This window comes from Temnothorax longispinosus, chromosome 3, assembly GCF_030848805.1.
Source record: "Temnothorax longispinosus isolate EJ_2023e chromosome 3, Tlon_JGU_v1, whole genome shotgun sequence".
Taxonomy (NCBI): domain Eukaryota; kingdom Metazoa; phylum Arthropoda; class Insecta; order Hymenoptera; family Formicidae; genus Temnothorax; species Temnothorax longispinosus.
Window position 1 is genome coordinate 18,547,378 of NC_092360.1, and position 23,956 is coordinate 18,571,333.

The following is a 23,956-nucleotide window of genomic DNA, read 5'->3' on the forward strand; positions in this document are numbered from 1 at the left end:
GATTTCTCATTGCTTCTATGCGACGCCATGTCCGACTTCGCTGCTCGCACGAGATCGTTCCTTGCTGAATGCTTGAGATTACGCTGAATCCGGCTCGAAGGACCATGTTTTTTTTTTTTTTTTTTTTTTTTTTTTTTTTTTTTATTGCCAAGGAACACCCTTTATTATAATGTGCACGCGGAGCGAAGTGACACACGCGAGAGCTGAGCTGAATCTGAGGTTGATAATGCGCGGGTCGATAGAGTCCACACTACAAACTTAAAAACGCCATCTATTGAGATCGCAGAAACTAATGATTCGCAATCACAATTATCCACAGGCGACCGCGACATAGAAACGTACGAACTACGAGTTCGGAACACAAAGTATAATTTTATTAGATATGTCTATACCTTATCTGTCTTAAGGAAAATCTTTCTTCTGTAGTTACGCATCATTATCTATTTATAAAAGAATAATAATCCGTCATTGAAGTGTGGACAACACATTGTCCCATCAAAAATAGGACAGATAGCCCCGACCACGTTTTTCAGTCTTTAACATGTTGCCAATTTTAGATTATGCGGAATTAAGATTTAACGTTTGTCACACCTGATAACTGTATATTAATTGATAATACTGCTTACTTTAATTTGAGTTAAACTACTGTTGCACAGCAAATTTTTCGACCGTCGAAAAATGTGAATAATTGTTTTCGCTTTTGACGTAGAACTACGTCTTTGTCGACAGTAGGGGGGATAAATTCAGGCACAGATGCAACGTTTTCTTGCAACGTTTTTTTTACAACATTTCTTTGCAACGTTTTGTTTTCTCGAAAAGTATTAAAGGAAAATGTACTTTATTATATAGTTTTTGAAAGCTCTCGATGTGAGCTAAATGTTCCTGCAATTTATTTTGGTGGTTTTTTATAACCGCTTTTCTTGAAATGGAATTATTATAAGAACCTGACGTCTGTCTGTCTGTCTGACCGTAAACTACTCATTTGTTAATAGACCAAATTTTAAAAAATTTTATATGAAACAGGTAGATTTTTCCGGGAATGGTGGTGGTGGGGTTAATTTTTCAATACCAATTTTTTTTAAACCGGTTGCGTAGTTTTCGATACCAATGTGTTTCTTATGTTCTAAAACGTCGAAATATCGCATTAAAAAAAAAAGTAAAATTGCTAATAATAAAGGGGTTACCAATTTTTGTTTTTTTGTTTTATTTTCAAAAATAATAATCGTAGAGTAATAAATAAGTTGTCATTTGATAGTTTATATAGTCTCATTTTCTCTCTAAAGTCTATAAAGTTTCCAAAAGGGATTACCAATTTTTTTCTTGGAACGTTTTCCGCGAACTACTAATTTGTTAATAAACTGAATTTTAAAGAATTGTATATGAAGTAGGGGTAGAATTTTCCGGGGAGTGCCATAAAATGTATAATTTTTTGTTACCGATTTTTTTGGAAACCAGTATCAGTATACCGAGATCATAGCAAATAAAAAAAGGAAATAATTGACTGAATTTTAAGGAATTATTTCCCGGGGAGTGTTATAGAGTGTATAGTTTTTTGTTACCGATTTTTGGAAATCAATTTTTTTAATTTTTCTAATTTTTCGAGAAATAATTAACCGAATTTTAAAGAATTGTATATAAAACAGGGGTAGAATTTTCCGGGGAGTGCCATAAAATGTATAATTTTTTGTTACCGATTTTTTTGGAAACCGGTATCAGAATACCGATATCATAGCAAATAAAAAAAAAAAAATAATTGACCGAATTTTAAAGAATTGTACATAAAACAGGGGTAGAATTTTCGAGACTAAATAAGTTGTTAAATTCACATGTTAAATATATTAATCAATTAATCAATATCGAAAGTCGTTTTCGGAAAATAATTAATTGACCGAATCTTCCTGTGATGTTATTTTTTGACCCGGTATTTATTCTTTTTAAGTAGAGACTAAATAAGTTGTTAATTTACAAAAGTCGCTACATTTACATATTAAATATTAATCAATATTGAAAGTCGCTAAATTCATATATTAAATGTCAATAACGAGATCTGTTATATTCCTCAAGGTGTTTATTGATGTCAATCTTTTGATATTCTCCTAACTTTCTCATAATTGTTTCATGGTGTTCGTCGAACAAGTGTAGATATTTCATATTGTCAATCATCATCAGTGACAGTTGACGTAGTTCTACGTGTTGCTTTTCTTTTAACGTATATAGCATCTGCGAGAAGCATCACAAGAAAACAAACAACGTTTAAATCACTTACGTAGAGCATTTCTAAACTATTTGTTACAATGGTAGAGACGTCTGTCTCTTAAAACCTCAGCAGTACAGTGAGCACATAGCCCCCGTAGACAGATAGCCCCGGTCTCCCCTAAGCATATTTTCTAATTTATTTTATTCGAGTTTATAATGTAAATTTATATTCAAAATTTGATTATATTAACAAAACAATATTTGATTATAGAAAATATTAGAAAACTCTTACCTGTGTAAAATACGTCCGTTCACATTTGCTGCTTGATCACTCAACAATGAAAGCGCGCACAGGTCGTACCTGTCGGATCTCTGAAATATAAACTTGACTGCTACAAAAACAGATTTGATGGTGCTTTTATATTATGTTTCCCCACTCGAGTTAACGATTCGAGAAGGAACGGTGAAAGGCAGATAATAATGAAGACTTCTCGCGGTGATAATCATCCGTACAAATTTACCTTTCAAGGTAAAGATAGGCGTCAAGTACACGCATATTAGTGTATATGTTGTTACCTCGAAAAAAACAAAGTGGTAGTAGATGGTAGTGGTAAAAAAAAGATATGGGGGACTATGAGGGATCCGCGAGGGGGAAAGAAGAGATCGCGCGCACCACACACATCGCGACGAACGGGCAAGAAAGGTAAAAAAGGTAAAAAGGTAAAAAAAGGCACCAAGTATACGCGTAATGTTGTAAATCCAAAAATTCAACCTAAGTGGTAGTAGCTTTACTTCTCCAGCTTCTTAACAAAATTATTATATCACAAAATTGCGTTACTTAACTCAACCCAAGTTTTTTCAAAAAGGTAATTTTGTACTGATATCACGCATATTGTAGTATTAAGCAGGGATCGACAAAAAATTTCCATTTTTTATTTTACACACGTACACAACACGCGTACTCGCCGATTTATCGTGGAAGTAACCTCGAGATTCACGGTCATTTCTCCACGTGTAGTCTTTTTTTTTCTCTCGGCATCGCTTTTCGCCGTGCTGTGTGCACCGAACTGCAACTATTATATGTGTGAAGAAGACGGCCTTGGTCTCACGCGGCCATTGGCCCGGCCTAGAGAAAGCTTGAACCACGATTGGCCTGTCAATTTTTCGTACGGGCGAAGCTGAAACGAGCTGAGACGAACCGAGCCGATATACGGCAAAACATATATTCGCTCGTTAGCACACTCTGCATTGTCGATCTTGACGGGGCATTGGTCGCTGTTCATTTCCCTTGACCGCTTTCCTCCATATTAGAGTTTTTGTTTCTGCTCTAATTAAATCGACGACCGCTCTTATCTGCTCGCGAAATTTGGATCCCGCAAGCGCACCGCGCTATCGATATCCCGCGGCAATCGCGGAGACGGAACTTTGCGTTTCGTGATTTTTCGACCTGATCGTTCGATCGAGAAGACTTGTTGTTGCTCGTAATATAATCTTTTTTGATGCGAAAAGTCAATCGATGTCGAGAGAATCCCAATTTTATTCAAGATTAGAAATCTTTTCTATGACGTTACATTCATTAGATTTGTTATGCCGAGTTAGTCCTAGGGAGAGGGAGGAGGAATTTTTGATCTCTCCCTCTCCTATAGTATTTAAGTACATTTTTCTGAAACTGTCTTTTAATAAAAATCGCGGTAACTTTTCAAACATATCGGTCGCTGATATCGCGATTGACATTGAGTTAAGTCGTAATTGCCGGGCTTCACTCACGTTATGTATTACACGCATTTGGTGACGGTGCACGTATGTACACGAGGCTCCGAATTATTATTGCGTAGTAGGGGAACGATGACCGTCGTAAGAGGTTTCGCCGAAAACCCTAACTCCCAAAGAGCTCTACCGGCTGGCCTTGGAATATGACCAGATTGTCCGCGAAGTGCGCGTTATCTCTACTCGCTCATTCAGTAACAGCCCTACTCTCGCTCGCTCGACGAGTCGATGACGGCGTTGCGGCCGCGGCCGTGTCGTAAACACGTCCTCCAACTCGGGATTAACATACGCCGATGAGTTCTGTATATTTCATTATTTTCACAAGTGTACCGGCGAACTGCGCTGCCGTCCGGCCGTTCCACGCGTCTCGGAACGTACTTCGTAGATGTACGGGGAGGGTCCCGCAGGGAATCGTGCACATCTTTCCGCGGTATTAACTGTCGAAGAATTTCTGAATTCTCGCGAAACTAAAAATTTGTTGAATAATAAATTTCTTTCGCCAGTATATAGAATAACAATTAAAATAATTTAAATCGACCTGACTGGCAATATATATAACGTCTTTCCGATATGAACATTGAAAAACTGTGAGCCAACTTGGTTTGTCGGATTCACACAGCACTTTTTTTAGATCAATATCGAGACATTATTAATTTCGACAGTTTTTCAATGTTTATATCGGAAAGACGTTATATATATTGCCAGTCAGGTCGATTTAAATTATTTTAATTGTTATTCTATATACTGGCGAAAGAAATTTATTATTTGTTTATTATACACCGTCGACCTAGTAATCGGTGCTCCATCTTATAGTTGTTATTGCGATGAATATTACCACAGCCCCAGTAGTCGAATTGGCACGACACCCGCACGGTATACGGAAGGTTCCAGGTTCAAACCCTGGCTGGGGTAATATTTTTCGCAATAAAATTGAAAAACCTATTTAATTTAGAAATTACATCAACTGACCAAAATCCATGGTCGAAATTAATAATGTCTCGATATTGATCTGAAAAAAGTGCTGTGTGAATCCGACAAACCAAGTTGGCTCACAGTTTTTCAATGTTCATATCGGAAAGACGTTATATACATATATTGCCAGTCAAGTCGATTTAATTTATTTTAATTGTTATTCTATATACTGGCGAAAGAAATTTATTATTCTGTTTAAAAATTTGTTATTCTTAATCCGGCGAAGTGGGAGAATCTCTTTCGCGTTTATTTCTCTCGCTCTCGTTACGCGTACGGCACATCGTGCCCATATATCCGGATTCCACCTATGAATGTCGACATAGGCGATGAAGTAAGCCGACAATCGCGAAACGCCCACACACAGGTACACACAATTCGGCCGTTGGCCCTTGCATAGCGATTATCCTACATACGTTGTATGACTGCGTATACACGCGTGTGGATCGAGCAGTGCAAAGTGCTCTTTATTTACGGCATATTTATATATAAGTAAGTAACTATTATATTCTAAAAGTTGTATATTAATGATGAGAACTCAATTAACCATACGTGCAATGAATAGTATGCTGCACCCAGTAAGCAAAAAACATTAAACTAACGTTTAAATATTGACTTTATGTGTATTTTTTAAACGTTTTTTAATAAAATTATACACATATTTGAAAATTATTATTTTGTAATATGATTTTTTTTTAATGTTGTTAAAATATTTTAAAAACGTTTCAGAAAATATTTTTCAAATGTTACTCTGACATTTATTTGAGATCAATGCAACAGTTCAAAATTCCTTGTAATTTGGACTTAAAAATAACGTTGGTAGTATATTAATTTTCTGTTGTTATAATGTTATTGTTTTATATTGTGCGCAACCCTCATCGCGACAGCCATGATGTAGGAGAGGTGGGACTAACTCGACACTATTTTTTCAAAGGCAATTTTAATATTTAATTAAAATTTTTAGGCAAATTCAATGGTATATATTTAAAGAGTATTCCTTCAGGTACAAAATTGATTCAGAAAGTTTTGCTGTACGTCGCTCTGTTTTGCCGCCAGGAAAGGAAAAGTGACGCAAAGACAAATTTTCGAATTGAAAAATGCCGGGGTAAACTCGACACCCCACCGGGGCAAACTCAACACTTTGTCTGATCGACACAATTTGATCTGGAACTTATTTTTTACTGTCTGAAAATAAAATACATTGTTTATTGTGTATTTAAAAAATACAAAAATTCGGAATAAAGTAGCTAGAACAATCATTTAAAATAATGAGAACCAAAATTGTTGAACTTTCAATTATCTTCATTTAACCCTCAGGGTACGGACTATAAAAAAGTTACGTTCCGTACGGACATGGGTTAGCCTAACCCGGCGACTTTGATTGACTGTATATCGGGCTGTAATTTATCAATTAAAACAAATTTTTTTTTCTTTGGATCGGAAATTTTCTCAAAAATACAATCGCGTTGATAGATTTATTACCTTATTTGTTTAAACAAAGGTACATTTGAAAATGTAAACCATTCTCAAAAAATTTTCATAAAAATTCATTTTTTCTTTTAAATAGCATAACTTTATGAAAAAAAAAAAAGATATCGACATTTTTTAAGTCGCGTTTGAAAGCTAAAAAGTTGTTCTTTGAAATGGCTGAATTCGTTTTTTGATCCATTTCAAAAAGTATATTTTTTTTAACTATGAAAATACCCGTTTTGCGATAGCGATATAACGTTACTTGCTTGATTTATCGTAATAACGCAAAAAAAATATCTTAAAGTAAAAATAGTTTTTTGGATGTTGTTGATTAGTATAATATAAATAAATAACAAAAATTGCATGCACGGATACGTTATGCTGGTATGCTACAGAGCATCATTTTGAGGTTAGAATGCACAAAAGTATATTAAAAATAGTAAATTATACATACCAGAATACTCTACTGCAGCAAATACTCGAAAAACACTTTTTGTTTGAAAAAACACGGATTTTGTAACGTTCCGTACGGACTGGGTGTAGACTACCCGAGTTTAATTTTCAAAATCGTATAACTTGAGCACCAAGCGTAGACTGACGCTGCCCCTTGGCACTCACATAGTAGCTACCTCAAAAATTTTTCCCCCTGGTACGGACCCCCCTCATTCACTTCCTTTCAAATGGCGCTACTTTCAAAATTCGCTCGGGTTACGCTAACCCAGTCCGTACCCTGAGGGTTAAACTCATGTCTGAAAAACAATTAATGCAGGTAAACTCGCGATTGGACGTGCGCATACATTTGTCATGAGCCATACGGCTGCATGACAAGCATCGTTTGTTATTGGGAGTCGACGAAACAGCGTGGTGTTGACTTTGCCCCGGACGTCGTTTTTTACTTTTGTCACTTCAAAAACATAAAAATTTTGAAAATATCCAAAAACGATCGATTATCGGGTTCATATAGAGCATCAAATTTCCCACGAAAATCACTTACATATAGGTTTGCAAGAGTAAAGCTCGATGAAAAAGTATTTCGAGAGATCAGAAAAATTACTTTTTACCATCAAAAACGCTTATGTCGCGCTAAAAATTACACCATAACTCAGAATGTCATCAAATCCCGTTGATAATACTAGCACATAAAGACGCATTTACAGTAAAAAAGGCAAGTTTCTACGATAGATTTAAATTAGCAAAAAGTCTAGTGTCAAGTTTGCCCCGATGTCGAGTTAGCCCCGGTCTCCCCTACATTATCCTACGTATACCTACGATGCGTGAGTGCGTATACACGCGTGTGGATCGAGCAGTGCGGAGTGCTCTTTATTTACAGTATATTTATAAGTAACTATTATATTCTAAAAGTTATATATTAATAATAAGAATTATGTTTCCTTAACTTGCCTCAAATAGGGACAAATTTTACACGAAGTGGACATGCTGGGCGAAGTACTAAGTCAGCCTGTAGCCTCAGATTCTTTAAATAATCGATGGGCTCTAAATAATAACTCTGTATCAGAGGAGCTATTAAAGCCTTTATTTGTAGATAGGCGTATTGCTGGCCTAGAATTTGATTGATGTATATTTTTTGCGACTTAATATAATCATATAAGAAGATATTTAAAAAATCCTAGTTTACCTAGACAATTACGCGGTCCAGCACTAAATGGTATATGAGAATAGCAATGACGATTTCGTTTCCTCTCTGGCAAAAATCTATCGGGATCAAATATCTCAGGATTTGGCCAAAAATTAGGATCCCTGTGTACTCCATATATGTTAAGGACCAGAGTTGTTCCCGCCGGTACTAAATATGACTCTAAAAAATATATTATAAACAAAATACAATAAATAAATAATAATAATAACTTTATTATAAACTGAAAAACATATCATGCAACATGTAATAAATATTTTAGATACATACGTAATTTAACGTCTTCCCCACTAACTCGCGATATTAAAAATACGCTTGGATATAGACGCAAAGTTTCCATTATGCATCTATCTAAATATGTTAAATTGTCTAATAATTTTCTATTAAATTTTTTTCCATTCTCTTGAAAAGCGGTGTTTACTTCGTTTCTGACACGATCCTGTAAATAGTAATAATATTAATTAAAATTGTTATATGCAAATATCATATATATAAGTATACCTGACGTCTGTCTGTCTGTCTGTTTCACCGCAAACTACTCATTCATTAATGAACCGAAACCGGTTTTTCTCAAAACCGGTGCCAAAATTTGTCTAATTTTTCGGGAATGCCGACAATGTGTATAATTTTTCATTACCAATTTTTTTGAAATCTAACCTGTTCCAAAATTTTTCTAATTTTTGGAGAAATAATAAGTAGGGGAGACCGGGGCAAAGTCTTCACTATTTGTTCGGTGCCGATTTTTAACAACAAAACAAATAATTTTAGTAAAATGTGGTATACCGTTGTAAAGAGTAAATCCTTGGCTACAAAATTTATAAGGGCATTTTTGGTCTACGTTGCTTTGTTCAACTGGTATAGAGTAAAAAACGATAAAAGTGCAAAAATTGAAATGTCAAAATTGCCGGGGCGAAGTCGTCATTCCATTCTCGAACTGAATTTTAAATAAAAATTCATAATTTCGATCAACAAAAAATGATAAGATACATTTTATTAATTATTTTTTAATAGAAAAATGGGAACATTTATTAAAAACACGATGGCGGAAAATAATTACAAGAAAAGCGCACACACTTATGTGCTCTACGCTCGCACGTTTCTCATATTATCCAAGTCCTCGCCAGAATCCGACCACTGCTGCTTCTTTGACTTTGATTTTCGCCGGAAGCCTCCCTTGATATGGCTTGGTGACGACTTCGCCCCGAACACAAGTTTTAAGTTTGGTCGCTCATGAAATATTAGAAATTAATGAAAATAAAAAAACTTCACTGAATTCGTGTTCAGCATGCATTACTCTTTAGAATCACTTACTTTGAGATTCGGAGACACAATAATATTTAAGATATTACAAATTTTCGACGCGCAAAAAATTTTACTTTTGACCTCCGAAAACACGTGTTTGCCTCGATAAGAATCACAACATGGCACATATCCTCACTAAACTCCGTGTGTCACGTGGGCACCATAAGTAGCATTTACAGTATTAATGACGAGTTCACACAATATACAGATTTCGAGGTAATTGCAATGACGACTCCGCCCCAGTAACGACTTTGCCCCGGTCTCCCCTATTATAATGTCTGTCCGTCTGATCACAAGCTATTTATTCATTAATGGGCCGATTTTCTTGAAACTGGTGCCAAATTTTTTGTAATTATGCGGGGATGGGTTTAATTTTTCATTAATACACCGATTTTTTTAAAAGCGGTTTAAAACATTTTTTAATTTTTCTGATTGCGAACTACTCATTCATTAATGGACCAATTTTTTTGAAACCGTCAAAATTATTCTAATTTTTCGGGGATGGCGATAATGAGTTTAATTTTTTATTAATGTACCGATCTACCGATTAATCTACCGATTTTTTGAAACCGGTCCAAAAATTTTACTAATTATTTGAGGATGGCAACAATGGGTTTAATTTTTTGTTAATAAACCAATTTTCTGAAAACCGGTGCCATTTTTTTAGTTTTCTATACCAATGTGTTCAGAATGTTTTAAAACATCGAAAAATTACATTTTTATTTAAAAATATGTGTATATATTTCACTCGATGAGGATGATGTAAAATTCTAAAAGAAAAACGGTGATTTATTCAATTTAATATGATTTAATAAATAAATAATTTTATATAAAATAAGTTTGTTGCGTCTAAATGTTCATACTCGGAACGCTTGAGTTAATTTGCTATTAATTTTCTATTTGATTGACATATAAGCACCGAACTATATGATGTAATTCCGCGCGTAGAGGACTTAAAAGCTAGTATTATGTATATATTGAGAGTACATACATAACCATAATCTATTTAAAAAACCAAAAATTTAATATTTTGTAACTTTAATACATAACTGTTTGAATCACTAAAATTACTAAATTTTTTCTAAGAATGCCTTTTATTTATATTTTATTTATAACAATAAATACCTGAATGTCTTTATGCTTAGCTAATAGCATTAATAGATAGGTTAAATTTAACGCCGTAGTATCATGACCCTGTAATCACATATATTATACCTTATTAGTATACGTTCAAATAATTTATAAAACAAGAAAATTTAGAAATACGTACAGCAAACATAAAACCATCAATTTGCTCCTTGACATCTAAATCAGTTAGACGACCTTCTCGATTGTCTGCTATTAGATGATCCAACAATGAAAGTTGGATCCGTTTTCCATTCGCCTCTGTGTCATTTGTGTCTGTCGATGTGATACTTCTTCTCAATAATCGACCGTTGGTGCGTTCATGATACAGTTTTCTTTCCGCAATAATCTACGTGTATATAAAATCAACACTTTTTTAATAATATGAATATACCAACCACACTAACAAAAAATAAAATAACATTTTTACATACGTGGTTAGTAAATCCATGTAATATTCTTAGAATATTTTCCTGTTCCTTGCCTTTTGATGTTAACGAGAATATCCAGTCGTTGTGCAACCACTGCCTCAGTAACCTAAACCATAATTACTAAAAAATAATCTCATTATAATTATTTATTTATTATTATATTCATAAATTACCTATAAATAAAAAGTTCGCAAATCTGATGAACAGCTTTTCGATATTTTTGCTGGAATTCATCGAGGTCACGTAGAGAAGTACCCATTAAAGTTTCTAAAAAAAAATTTGTAAAAATACAATAATGTTATTGTACATGTTTAGATTTTGAATAAAATGTGTATGTAGTACCGCATATTGCATTCAACGTATGTTCACTAACAAACGGTACTAAATCTTTTACAACTGTGCCTCCTGTATTTTTCAAAGACATTGTCATGTTTTCACCCTCCTTGATCAAAATCTCAGCATGTTGCTGCAAAATATTAAAATGAACTTCTCCGTATTGAATGCCATTTTGCGCCTGAAACATAAACAATAGACATTTCATAGACAAGAAAATTTTTTTGTAACTAAAAGAAATTTTTTTAATTATTATTATGTACTTTACCTTCATTAATCAAAATACCATTGCCCATCCATGGACGTAGAATATCATAAAAGAAGTTCTTTTTGATGTGCTGCATGCTGCTTAATATTGTCTGAAATCATAGAAAATATTCAATTAATTTAGATGCAATGTGAATAATTCATTAGTTTATTTGGAAATTGTCTTATTTAATTATGATCTCTATAAGACTATAAATAAATATGTTTTCGCAAAATAAAACTAAGCAAAATCACACCTAAATACCTAAATCGCTGGTGTATGAACTATAAGAACATTAACAGAAAATTGAATTTTTTAAATATTTTATTACCTTTAAATCATCCGGATGACGAATCAATACAAAGGGGATAGAGAATCCCCAAAGTTTAACAATAGGATAGTACTGGTTAATTAGATTCATCAGTAACTTCCATTGTTTCTCTAAAAAAATGTATATAATACGAATATACAGAAATATATTATAAACATTGATACAAAAATACATGGTTGACTTTATTGTCGTGTAATATATTTTGTCGTTTCTCAATTTCAATAATTAAGAAAATAAATTACGTTAAAAATAATTGATAAACGTAAATAATTATTGCAAGTAATTAGCATACGACAATATTGATAGTAATATATCTTAAACGGTTGAAATGTTCGTAAATATTACTTTTGCGTATGGCATATGTACAAATTAAGAAAAACGTTTAATTTATGCAAATTTTTAAAAAACTTGAACTTACCTCGTGGGCCTATATATTGCAGTAGATTCCCAAAAATCGGATAACCTGATGGGCCTGGTATAAGATTGATCAATCGCGCATTTCTTCCATAATGTATATAATAATGATACCCCAATACGATAAGTATGAATAATACAGTAATGATGTAAAGAAAACACATTGTTGCTCTGCAAAAAAGATATGTAGTTGCATATTACAAATTGCATAATTTTGCTTCCTCATAGAGGAAGCTTTGTTTTCGTAAAAAAAGTTTTTTTTTAGTTGCCGCTGCCAATGTGTTCAGAATGTTCTAAAACGTCGAAAAATTGCATTAAAAAAAATCTCCGTGTGTGTGTGTGTGTGTGTGTGTGTTGTGTGTGTGTGTGTGTGTGGATTTGATATCCGTAACTGCTCTAACTTCCGCAAATTTTGAGATATCGGTCTATTTCTAATTTTATTATATTCTTCAGTCTTTTTACCCCTATTTTATATATAATTATTTAGAATTTGGTTGAATAGATTCAGCTTTATAAGGCTTTTAAGTATGTACGGATTTCCCGAAATTTTAAACGTCTATTACTTAGAAACTAATCAACCAAGTCTTAAAGAATTATATATGAAATAGGGGTAAAAAAGACTGAAGAATATAATAGAATTAGACAAAATTGCTAATATAATAAAAAAATGTGTAAATTAGAAACTTGCACATTGCTTCCTCATAGTTTTTAAGTGTGCAAGTAAAAACTTGCATATTGCTTCCTCATAATTTTTAAGTGTGCAAGTAGAAACTTGCATATTGCTTCCTCATAATTTTTAAGTGTGCAAATTGTAAATTTGCACATTGCTCAATCAACATTTTATTTCACTCACGTATAGCATATTGTTGCTCAGCGCTGCATACGGTTGCAATTTTGTAATTATATAATCCTATTCTAACTTAATCTATGTCTTATCAAATTTATTGTAATCAATATTCTTAAAATTAACTGTACTTTAAAGACCAGCTATTATATTATTTTTTGTATTATACTGTACTATACTGTTTTGTATTATACTGTAGGGCTGTATAAGGTATAACGTTTAGGATATTTCGTAAATTATTGGTTGTCATCAAAATTCGAAAATACATTATTTAAATATTCACCGGAAACGTGTATCGAATTCAAATATCGAGCATGACCAAAAAACTAAAGAACTGTTGCCTAACTCTTTAAGATAAATTTAACAGAAATTTCTCGTAATAGAAGTTTTTTAATAGAACCTCCAGAGTAATGTTGAAGTACATCATTAGCCATTCTAATATCCTTAAAATTACACACTGAATGCAGGAGCACACATCATCTAATGAGACATAAAATTCTTTGAATAAGGAAATGACCATTCTTTATAGAAATTTCATACTGTAGTGTAAGTGATTGTTTGGCTAGTGATTAATCACTTATTTTGAGTATTAAAAGAACTGTCGACAGTGCTTTTAATATTCAAAATAAGTAGAAGAACACGAGGTAATGGTGGCCATGGGGTAATAAGAGTCATGCAGTGATAGGTCATAGGTGCATCCGAGTGAGTTCGAATGATGTTTAGCCCTGTATTAGAAAGACGCGAGAAAGGGTTGACTAATGCGCTGCATCGCTGCTCAGTTGTCGTTTTGCTTCTGAAAATTTTCAGCCTTAAGGGGATCCTATAGACGTCTGTAATACCGACAACTTGTTTTAACCTCAACTAAAAGTACACGCGCCCCACTTTTAGTGTATGTTTGCAATAATCATTTTTCACAGATAACTTTTTTGTTTAAAGTCTAAACCTAATTCTGACAACGGTATCGTATTTTTAGATGTAATCCGCTGGCCACACCACAGTCTTTTTGTAACAAAAACAGGCACAGTACAACTGTGCCGCAAACACATAGAACTACGTTTACTGCACAGTATGGGCACAGCAACACTGTGCCGCAAGCAACACGTAGAACTACGTCAACTGTCACTGATGATGATTGACGTGATCAAGAAAGGCCAAGGTCCACACCGGGCTGTAGCGCCGAGTTCATCATCAGTGACAGTTGACGTAGTTCTACGTGTTGCTTGCGGCACAGTGTTGCTGTGCCCATACTGTGCAGTAAACGTAGTTCTATGTGTTTGCGGCACAGTTGTTACTGTGCTTGTTTGATTTTTTCTAACATAAATTTATTTTAAAGAAATAAAACAATAAATGTCTTTCTTATTTTTCGTCTATATTAATTTTACTTACATTTCAAAGGGGAACTAAAGATATAGGAACTCATTGCGATATTCCAGTTTTTTCCAATTTGTTACAAATTTTGCCGATCTATATAAAGTATTTAATGCTTAGAGAAATCAGACATGAATCGTAAGATGCTCGAAGAAGATCAATGGCAGAAAGCGTAGTATACTCTCAGTAATTTTCAAAAAACGTGTATTATGCTCGAATAAGGAAACTTATTTCATTCTCGCAGGATACTTGTTGTTCAAACTCACAGGAGAATCTCAGATTCTTGATGATGTCAAAATTTTCTTTTCTTTTTTTGAGAGTACGTATCATAACTTTCGTTCCGCCAAATCTTCGGACAAGGGGAGGGAAACTTATGTGGACCCAACGTCTAAACAGACTCCCCAAGTCCCTGCCCTAGCATTCGCTCTATGATAAATAAATGAGCGTGTGCGTGTTTGTCTGTCCCTGTCCTTGTCCTCCCTGTCCCTGTCCCTGTCCCTTCTCTCTCTCTCTCTCTCTCTCTCTCTCTCTCTCTCTCTCTCTCTCTCTCTCTCTCTCTCTCTCTCTCTCTCTCTCTCTCTCTCTCTCTCTCTTTTGTTTTATCATAAATGGGACTTCTTAAGCTTTAAATTGAGATGTCAATGATTACTCTACGATTATTAGTTTCGAAGATATAAACGTTCAAAGTATGACATGTTTTCGTTGCATCTACAAGAAATTTAGCTAAACTTTCTAACGCTACTATATCTAAACGGAAAGAAATAAAGAGTTCGGGCTAGATTTATCATAAATGGGACTTCTTAAGCTTTAAAATGAGATGTCAATGATTACTCTACGATTATTAGTTTTGAAGATCTAAACGTTCAAAGTGTGACATATTTTCGTTGCATCCGTGGATACCCCCCATACCGCGGAAAAAGACGTAGTTCTACGTCAATACATTGTAGAATTTTATACAAAGCGAATGTTTTCGCAAGTTGAGATTAAAACAAGTTGTCGGTATTACAGACGACTATAGGATCCTCGTCCCCTTAATCCTTAGGGATCCTATAGTGGCGGTAATTACCGACATTTTTTCATTTTAAGGAATCTTTGAATTGGCTTTACAGAATTGCAAGTTTTTGGTCTAGAATTAAAGTACGCACAAAAATCTACATCGCGTTATACGATTTCATATCGGGAACAAAAAAAAATTAAAAATTTTACTAATTTGGGCACATACAACTGTCATCTGACGACAATAACAAAATTACTGCAGTTTATATATGTATAATGACACCAAGGCGACGTAGGGACAACATGTAGGAACAATATCTTGTAAATAAAACTAAGATTCAACGTTTAGAAAAAAAGATTTTGTAAAATGAAGTTTTATTAAGCAAAAGCACATTTAGGTTGACAGGATAAGCAGTATTGCGTGTAGCGAGAGATGGCGCAGCAATCGAACAAAGACAGATGCCTCTCGTTAGACAAGGACAGACATAGATATATAACATAGAAAACAGGATTAGAAATGTTGACATTACTGACGTCGAGGAAGTTCGGCCTTCGCTATAGGATCCCCTTAAGGCTTAAAGTGGTTTTTGCGCTCTGTTCTTGTAATTTTCGTCGATCTTTGGTGATGAAATATGAGTATTGAAAATAGTTATTTGTGTAACAAGTGAGGTAAGATGAAAATTCCCGGGTGCGGAGTTTACGCACGAGCCGAAAGCGAGTGCGGTAACCGCACCCGGGAATTTTCATCTTTACACACGACTTACACTCCCTATTTTATGTTGCAAATGCCTGGAAACTGGTCTATCACGCACGCGTAGCGTGCGTAATGGGGCACTTTCCATGCACGTGTTGCATAATACCATATTACTACAATTCATTACATTTTATCATTAGAGTAGACATCAGTAATATATGTAAACACAACTGTTTGCCTTGAAACAATCACCCGTTTTTCAATCAATCCTATTCCAATTAAAAATAGTCCGTTGGGGTAAAGATAATAGTCAATAGCTCTCATGAAAGTAACGATGATAGCAAAGAAAATACCTGCATCTTTTGTGCTGATGCAAAGAAATCAAACGAATTATGGTACCGATGCAGATCCTATGGCAATTGAGCCCACGCTGAATGCTTTGGATGCGATTCAGCATTAAAATAGCGATTTTTTTAATTTTGCATGTTCTTATAATAATTACAGTTCCTATTGATAAAAGTATATTGTTTTGTGCCCTAATATGGCAAAAAATAGTATATTGCTGTATTTTAGATTTATTTAGTGATGGTTTTAATTATCCCGTATATCGACTCTCATTACCCTGGGTAATGAGAGTCAAAGCTACTTTTTTTTTTAATTAAAAAACTACTTATATTCAATGATTTTTTACAATTTTTATAAATACTATCAAGAAACTAATTAGTTGTAGTGACCCTTTTCCCCTAATTAATCACTGGCCAAATAATCACTTACAGTATTAAATTTCTGTAAGAAATCTCTTTTAGTTTTTATATTACATTGATTTTGTCATGTTACATTTAGCATTTCTTAAGAGTTCTATTTTGAAGTTCTTAGTTTTCAGCAAGAAAAGATATAAAACTAAACTATAATACAAGTAACAAAATAATTACAACAAAATTTTTACTGCTCAAATTATTATTAAAAGTGACATATTTTGACCCTTTTAAGGCGAATTGTAACTGCTTTCCCATAAATTTAGATGGATAAAAATGCTGCCATCGTATTCAGTGACCCAAAAAACATAACATTACATAAGTATATAACTTATGTTACATTTTTTAAGCAGAAGTCGACCTGTTTTAGGTACCGTCCTTTCTTTTAATATTTAAATTTTAAATTTATTTCGCGGTTTTGGCATTATTTTGAGGAAGAGTGTATTACCACCGACTCATGACCGTTATAATCTCTTATTGTTTATACTGTTTCTTTTTCTGTTTGAGAGAAACACTCTTGACAAACTGACTTACATTATTCTCATATTCGTGCAGATCACGAAAGGATAGACGTGAACTAGTTAGAAATTGAATATTATGCAACACGTGCATGGAAAGTGCCCCATTACGCACGCTACGCGTGCGTGATAAACCACTTTCCAGGCACTTGCCACATAAAATAGGGAGTGTAAGTCGTGTGTAAAGATGAAAATTCCCGGGTGCGGAGGCGAGCCTTCGGCTCGTGCGTAAACTCCGCACCCGGGAATTTTCATCTTACGACACTTGTTACACAAATAACTATTCCGTAATTATATAATACTTTTGCAACATACATCGTGTAGGTATATAATCTAGATTTTACACGCACGCACACACACACACACACACACACACACACACACACACAGAGAGAGAGAGAGAGAGAGAGAGAGAGAGAGAGATTGATTGATTGATTGATCATTTATTATGCCCAAACAATGGCTACAGGGCAAAAAGATACAAAGAAAATTATAACAGCAAGCACATGCTCTCTCTCAATAACAATATGCCAATTACAAGCAACTTACAACCAACGCTACTTAAAACTAACGCTACTTACAACTATCGCAACTTAAAACTAATAAAGAATCGCAACGCAACTTAAAATTAAGGACTAGTATACTCGCAGGAGGTACGCAAGAACAAAAGAACAACAAAAGAACAAAAGCCCGTCACTCCGATTCAGACGAAAGCAAAAACGCAAAAAGTAGGCTCTTGAATGATGCAAGTGAAGATGCCGAAGTTATTGTACTAGAAAGAGAATGCCAGAAATATATGGAAGAAAGTTGGAAGGAATTTCTGAAAGCAACGGTTCTGTGAGCAGGAATATGGAACGTCTGAGTGGATGAAGCAGCTAGTCGATTAGATCTCCTAAGTGTTGGATCGGGAGGAGGAAAAAGCTCACGTAGATATGAAGGAGAACACATATGTAGAATGCGATAGGTCTGACATCCGAGAAAGTAGTATCTCCTATTTTCAACCGAAAGCCACCTCAACTGACGTCGATACGGTGTAATGTGTTGATCGTCACGCTTAAGGTCATAGATGAACCGAATACAACAGTTGACGAGCCTTTGCAATTTTGTATTCAACTCACTGCTCAAACCATGATATACGAGACAACAATGATCAATATGTGGCATGATTAAGGTAAGAGAGGCAAGAGAGAGAGAGAGAGAGAGAGAGAGAGAGAGAGAAGGAGAGAAAATATATTATATTTAGTAATATTTAAGTACATTTCTTACATTAGCATCATTAATATTATTATCAATATTAATATTATTATACCTACACTAACACAATATAGCTTCTACAATTTTGCGAAAATTAAGTAATGGGGAAGACCGGGTCTATCTGTCTACGGGGGCTATGTGTCCACTGTACTGCTATCTGAGGTTTTAAGAGACAGACGTCTCTACCATTGTAACAAATAGTTTAGAAATGCTCTACGTAAAAGATTTAAACGTTGTTTGTTTTCTTGCGATGCTTCTCGCAGATCAAGAGACACGGTAGTGTCTCGCGCCAAGTACACGCGGAGCGAGACCGACCGTGACTCTTTTACGCGACGCGACGGGTTGCGAGTACCCGCGATGTTGAGATCTCGATAACGAGTGAACGGATCAAGTTCTAAGTAGGCTTGATCGATAGCTTGGGGTCCAATTAGGGGGGGGTTTCTCTCATAATATTCCGCTACGTGCCCTACGAGCGGAGATATTGCGACGCAAAGTCCAAATGTGAAAATTTATTTTTAAGATACGTATACTTCTAACGCTGACGTTCTTGTATGATGACGTCATAATCAGAAACGTCACTTTCACTTTTTCGACGCTGGCGGCGCAGGTATCGCCAGTTTCGATATCGCGCGCGTATTTCGAAATTAGGTCGATAGACTTATCGGTCAGGAGGAAGATTTCTATTTAGGTAAATTAGGTATATACTTATCTATACTATTATTATAAAGCAACAGGGTTTGCATTTTTTTGTTCGCTATGATCTCGGAAACCAATGGACCGAATTTTTACCAAACGTATATGAAATAGGGGTAGAATTTCCTGGGGAGTGCTATAGGGTGTATAGTTTTTTGTTACCGATTTTCTGGAAACCGGTTTTTCTAATTTCTTCAATTTTTCGGTAAATAATTGATGGAATTTCAAAGAATTGTATATAAAACAGGGGTTGAATTTTTCGGGGAGTGCTATAAAGTGTATAATTTTTCGTTACCGATCTTTTTGGAAGCCGGTACGGAAATTTTTTCAATTTTTCGGGAATTTATTGACCGAATCTTAAAGAAGTAGTGGTAGAATTTTATGGGGAGTGCTATGATGTGTACAATTTTTGTTACCGATCTTTTTGGAAACCGGTTTTTTTAATTTTTCCAATTTTTAGGGAAATAATTGATTGAATCTCAAAAAATTATACATGAAGAAGGAGTATAATTTCCCGGGGAGTGCTATAAAATGTACTATTTTTTGTTACCGATCTTTTTGAAAATCGGTTCCGAATGACCGAATCTCAAAGAATTGTACATAAAGTAAAGGTTGAATTTCTCGGGGAGTGCTATAAAGTATATAATTTTTCGTTACCGTTATCTTTTTGGAAAGGGCAATCTTATATATAGAAAGCGAGAGAGAGAGAGAGACTATTTGCGTGTTTTAATACACATGTTCTCCGGGGCGAAGCCCGGCGGGGCATGCTAGTATAATATATATTGAGTCAATTGCTTCATGTTTATCTGGAGAGATTTCGTATCCTTACATCGTATTACCACCGCTGCCGGAAAAGAAGGTTCTCTACGCTTGGCAGAAAGCGCCGCTAGGGAATTTTTAAGTCGATTCTTATGAATCAAGCTTGAATTCGATGTCTCCTGTCAGTCAGTTCATCATCTGATCAGTTAACCTATCTCGATCGATCGAGAGACACGGTAGTACGCGCGGAGCGAGACCGACCGTGTGACTCTTTATTACGCGTCGCGAGGTAAGGTGCGACAACGCGCGCATACGCGCGTACGCGAAACGGCAGTAACACCGTAATCGTGCCGGCGATATACTGAATTGAATTGCTTCGTGCTTATCTGGAGATTTCGTATCCCTACATTGGGTGCGTTTAGCCGATACTCCGCTAGCCTAGCAATCGTGAGCAGTCGCTCGTTTTCGCTCGTTTCCTCTCCTTTGACCCAATGGATTAAAAGCTAGGAGAGGAAAACGAGCGACTGCTCACGATTGCTAGGCTAGCGGAGTATTCGGCTGAACGCACCCATCGTGTTACCATCGCTGCCGGAAAAGAAGGTTCTCTACGCTTGGCAGAAAGTGACGACTGACACGTTCGATCCCGACTTCGTTGATCGCAGAAGAGCTGAACTCGAGGTACGTTTCCGATTTGCAATTATAAAAGTATCGTGCGATGAATGTTGTACCCAATTATAACCTCAAATGAAGTTGTGCACGTTGCTGAAAGATATATATATATCTTGATATATAGGCTACGGTCAACGTGATACAAATGCTCTGGAGCGTTCTTCTTCTCCTTCTTTCTTCATTGAAAGAAAAGAGAAGAGGAATGCTTCGAAGCATTTGTAGTGTCACGTTGACCGTAGCCATAATATCATATTAATACATTATTTTATTTTTAGACGTAGCTGTTGATGAAAGAGAATTAGATGGTGACTTAATTTTGGGAGATATAGGTCAAGGATTGCCATTTAAAGCTGGTATTATTGGAACCAAGCAGCGGAAAAATATCCCTATTCGACTTTCTCGAGGATAAATTACCTGTACAACCTGAGAGCGTCGAAACAACTAATTTGTCTCAAAACAGCTACATACAAATTAATAAAAGTAATCAAGATCGTTTTGAATCAAGAGGATTTGATAATATATATATATATATATATATATATATAATATATATATATATATATATATATAGATTATATAGAGACATTATTATATATAGAGATTATATAGAGACATTATATAGAGATTATATAGAGACAAAGATTATAAGAGATACAAATTTTTTATTAATTATATAGAGACATTATTATATATAGATATTATACAGAGACATTATATAGAGACATTATTATATATTATTATATAGAGACATTATACATTATATAGAGACATTATATAGAGATTATATAGAGACAAAGATTAAATCCTGTTGCTCTCAACGTCTGCCTCTGCCTCGTCTACCCCAATGGTAATTGGGTGATGACAATTTATATAAGAAGGCCATGAACCTTTCTTCTTTGGCGTCGTATCCCCGCGGCTCTGCCTCTTGGTCTGCGAACTGTAAAATAATAAAATTGTATAAGAAATTTTATGAAAATTAAATACATATAATATGAATTAAATTTTTTATATATTGTAATTATGTGAAATTATGTGAAATATATATTGAAAAGACAGTACTTACCATTTGTACTTTCGCGATTTCTCTCACAATCAGTATGAAACGGTGGTTTCGTTGGCTCCTGCCTCTTTTCAGAGGACAATACGGCCAGTATTTGCCACTGTTTGTTATACAAAGTCTGGAATGAAATCGGCGACGATGGCGGGTAAAGTGTTTAAAAGCGTGGAATACCCTTATAGGGTAGAGAGCCTTTCAGACTATATTCGAAAACTTCACTCTGGCCTAGTTTATATTGATCACTTGATACGCGTATTAAATAGTAAATAACTAGTAAATTAGTTTGATTATTGGTTTGATACGCGTATCAAGAGATCGGTGTAAACTAGGTCATTCGAATACACACCAGCGTCGTTCTGGAGCCTTATTCTCGAATCGTTTTCATGAAACTCGCATGCGAAATTCAATGTTTTTCAAATAGAAAGTCGCACACGAAAATCATTAGGGCAGGCTCGAGAATACGGTCCCTGTCCTTGTTCAATTTTTAGTAACAAGATAAAGCGATGCGGTGTGCACTCGAATATAGTTTTTGAATGCAGCCCTAAAGGCTCATCTATACACGCCGATAACGTCGCCGCCGATCATGTCACCATCGATCACGTTGCTGTCGATCACGTCGCCTATCACGTCGTCGTTGATTACATTATTCGTGGTTGTTGCGTTCCGCGTACGCGTTACCGGTTCCTACGCTTTGTTGACAAATACATTGTGGGATTAATAGCAGAGAAGAATTCTCTCTGTTGTTATTATTAATAGTATTTCGTCGTTGTTCGTGGCTCATAAGCTATTTCGCAAATAGCTTACAATCTCATCATATCTGTGAGTGAAGGTTATATTGTCGATATATTGCGATATCTCTGAGACAATATCTTCATTATACAAGTATGTGTAGAGAAAGGACATTTTGGATTGAATTTGATGATGGAAAAATTATAGAAAATAAACGATGGCCTACAGGTGCTAAAGGTATTTATATATTATTTTTGGAAAAAGTTGATAAGAAATAATTTTTACAAGCAACATAATATAGATGCATATTTTACATAAAAGCAATGTCCGGCAATGTGTATATATATATATTTACAACTTCAGACACATTTCTTTATAAGGTGTAATTTTTTTCTGTTAAGATTAAGATGCGTAACACTACAAAAAGGCGTGATATCCGTACAAAATTACCTTTTTAAAAAAAAAGGTAAAAAAATGCGCCAAGTACACGCATAGTAGTACATATGTATTATGTTGTTACCTCGAAAAAAACAAAGTGGTAGTATTATACCTCGAAATAACACCCTGTACATACTGTTTATACAATGCGTAATACTACAAAAAGGCGTGATATCAGTACAAAATTACCTTTTTTTAAAAAAAAGGTAAAGAAAGGCGCCAAGTACACGCATAGTAGTGTATATGTTGTTACCTCGAAAAAAAAAAACAGTGGTAGTATTATACCTTAAAAAAATCTAAGTAACAAGTGGTAGACGAAATCTTTGTATCTTGAAAAATCTCGAAAAAACCTAAACAGTAGTATCTTCACCTCGAAAAAAAAACAAAGTAGTAGTATTATACCTCGAAAAAACCTAAGTAACAAGTGGTGGACGCAATCTTTGTATCTCCAAAAATCTCGAAAAAACCTAAACAGTAGTATCTTCACCTCGAAAAAAAACAAAGTAGTAGTATTATACCTCGAAAAAACCTAAGTAACAAGTGGTGGACGTAATCTTTGTATCTCCAAAAATCTCGAAAAAACCTAAGCAGTATTATTTTTATTTCCAAAAAATTATTACTCAAGTGATACACATCACAAAATTACGTTACCTTATCAAAAAATGAGTCGCGCTTCAAGTGATCTATTATTACAATTACAAAAAAGAAATGATATCTCTTTTTAAATTACAGCGCCAATTACAGAGAACATACACTGAGAAAAAAAATTTGTCAATCCCAAGAAATATTTAGTCCGATACGTTCAACTAACCATTTTAGTTAGTTAACTAAACATTAGTTGAATTAATTAATTCTTGATTAAAAAAACGAAATAAATTGTTGAAACAACTAATATTTAGTTAACTAATTAAAATGTTTAGTTGAACGTATCGAACTAAATATT

General features: G+C 34.6%; 1 long non-coding RNA gene and 1 pseudogene across 1 annotated transcript; one reads left to right on the forward strand and one right to left on the reverse strand.

Moving 5' to 3' along the window:
• Window positions 1–5,588: 5,588 nt before the first annotated feature.
• LOC139809799 (cytochrome P450 4C1-like) lies at window positions 5,589–14,191 on the reverse strand (annotated as a pseudogene).
• Window positions 14,192–22,673: 8,482 nt separating this feature from the next.
• On the forward strand, window positions 22,674–23,351 carry LOC139809800 (uncharacterized). Its single transcript, XR_011731185.1, has 2 exons — window positions 22,674–22,812; window positions 22,977–23,351. It is a non-coding gene; the product is annotated as an uncharacterized lncRNA (long non-coding RNA).
• Window positions 23,352–23,956: the final 605 nt, after the last annotated feature.